Genomic DNA, 2,500 nt, shown 5'->3' on the forward strand with positions numbered 1-2,500 from the left:
TTTTGGCCTGTTTTTGGTCCGTTCTTGCATGGCGCGGTGACCGTCGTGAGCGGAGCAAAACGTCAGCCATCTCAGCACCCTGGAACCCCCCGGGTGGCACAGGGCTGGATGGGGCTTTCGTATAGCAGGGACGGTGCTGCCTCACGCTTCGCTCGCTGTTCGCCGCTCGCCGCTCGCTCGCGCAGCCAAAAATGACCAGTTTTGGCCCGTTTTTGGGCTGTTTTGGCCTGTTTATGGTCCGTTCTTGCGTGGTGCGGTGACCGTCGTGAGCGGAGCAAAACGTCAGCCATCTCAGCACCCTGGAACCCCCCGGGTGGCACAGGGCTGGATGGGGCTTTCGTATATAGCAGGGACGGTGCTGCCTCTCGCTTCGCTCGCTGTCCGCCGCTCGCCGCTCGCTCGCGCAGCCAAAAATGGCCAGTTTTGGCCCGTTTTTGGGCCGTTTTGGCCAGTTTTTGGCCTGTTCTTGCATTGCGCGGTGACCGTCGAGAGCGGAGCAAAACGTCAGCCATCTCAGCACCCTGGAACCCCCCGGGTGGCACAGGGCTGGATGGGGCTTTCGTATAGCAGGGACGGTGCTGCCTCTCGCTTCGCTCGCTGTCCGCCGCTCGCCGCTCGCTCGTGCAGCCAAAAATGGCCAGTTTTGGCCCGTTTTTGGGCCGTTTTGGCCAGTTTTTGGCCTGTTCTTGCATTGCGCGGTGACCGTCGAGAGCGGAGCAAAACGTCAGCCATCTCAGCACCCTGGAACCCCCCGGGTGGCACAGGGCTGGATGGGGCTTTCGTATAGCAGGGACGGTGCTGCCTCTCGCTTCGCTCGCTGTCCGCCGCTCGCCGCTCGCTCGTGCAGCCAAAAATGGCCAGTTTTGGCCCGTTTTTGGGCCGTTTTGGCCAGTTTTTGGCCTGTTCTTGCATTGCGCGGTGACCGTCGAGAGCGGAGCAAAACGTCAGCCATCTCAGCACCCTGGAACCCCCCGGGTGGCACAGGGCTGGATGGGGCTTTCGTATAGCAGGGACGGTGCTGCCTCTCGCTTCGCTCGCTGTCCGCCGCTCGCCGCTCGCTCGTGCAGCCAAAAATGGCCAGTTTTGGCCCGTTTTTGGGCCGTTTTGGCCAGTTTTTGGCCTGTTCTTGCATTGCGCGGTGACCGTCGAGAGCGGAGCAAAACGTCAGCCATCTCAGCACCCTGGAACCCCCCGGGTGGCACAGGGCTGGATGGGGCTTTCGTATAGCAGGGACGGTGCTGCCTCTCGCTTCGCTCGCTGTCCGCCGCTCGCCGCTCGCTCGTGCAGCCAAAAATGGCCAGTTTTGGCCCGTTTTTGGGCCGTTTTGGCCAGTTTTTGGCCTGTTCTTGCATTGCGCGGTGACCGTCGAGAGCGGAGCAAAACGTCAGCCATCTCAGCACCCTGGAACCCCCCGGGTGGCACAGGGCTGGATGGGGCTTTCGTATAGCAGGGACGGTGCTGCCTCTCGCTTCGCTCGCTGTCCGCCGCTCGCCGCTCGCTCGCGCAGCCAAAAATGGCCAGTTTTGGCCCGTTTTTGGGCCGTTTTGGCCAGTTTTTGGCCTGTTCTTGCATTGCGCGGTGACCGTCGAGAGCGGAGCAAAACGTCAGCCATCTCAGCACCCTGGAACCCCCCGGGTGGCACAGGGCTGGATGGGGCTTTCGTATAGCAGGGACGGTGCTGCCTCTCGCTTCGCTCGCTGTCCGCCGCTCGCCGCTCGCGCAGCCAAAAATGGCCAGTTTTGGCCCGTTTTTGGGCCGTTTTGGCCAGTTTTTGGCCTGTTCTTGCATTGCGCGGTGACCGTCGAGAGCGGAGCAAAACGTCAGCCATCTCAGCACCCTGGAACCCCCCGGGTGGCACAGGGCTGGATGGGGCTTTCGTATAGCAGGGACGGTGCTGCCTCTCGCTTCGCTCGCTGTTCGCCGCTCGCCGCTCGCTCGCGCAGCCAAAAATGGCCAGTTTTGGCCCGTTTTTGGGCTGTTTTGGCCAGTTTTTGGCCTGTTCTTGCGTGGTGCGGTGACCGTCGTGAGCGGAGCAAAACGTCAGCCATCTCAGCACCCTGGAACCCCCCGGGTGGCACAGGGCTGGATGGGGCTTTCGTATAGCAGGGACGGTGCAGCCTCTCGCTTCGCTCGCTGTTCGCCGCTCGCCGCTCGCTCGCGCAGCCAAAAATGGCCAGTTTTGGCCCGTTTTTGGGCTGTTTTGGCCTGTTTTTGGGCTGTTCTTGTGTGGCGCGGTGACCGTCGTGAGCGGAGCAAAATGTCAGCCATCTCAGCACCCTGGAACCCCCCGGGTGGCACAGGGCTGGATGGGGCTTTCGTATAGCAGGGACGGTGCTGCCTCGCGCTTCGCTCGCTGTTCGCCGCTCTCCGCTCGCTCGCGCAGCAAAAAATGGCCAGTTTTGGCCCGTTTTTGGGCTGTTTTGGCCAGTTTTTGGCCTGTTCTTGCGTGCCGCGGCGACCGTCGTGAGCGGAGCAAAACGTCAGCCATCTCAGCACCCTG

The sequence above is a fragment of the Musa acuminata genome, unplaced genomic scaffold, assembly GCF_036884655.1.
Source record: "Musa acuminata AAA Group cultivar baxijiao unplaced genomic scaffold, Cavendish_Baxijiao_AAA HiC_scaffold_392, whole genome shotgun sequence".
NCBI lineage: Eukaryota > Viridiplantae > Streptophyta > Magnoliopsida > Zingiberales > Musaceae > Musa > Musa acuminata.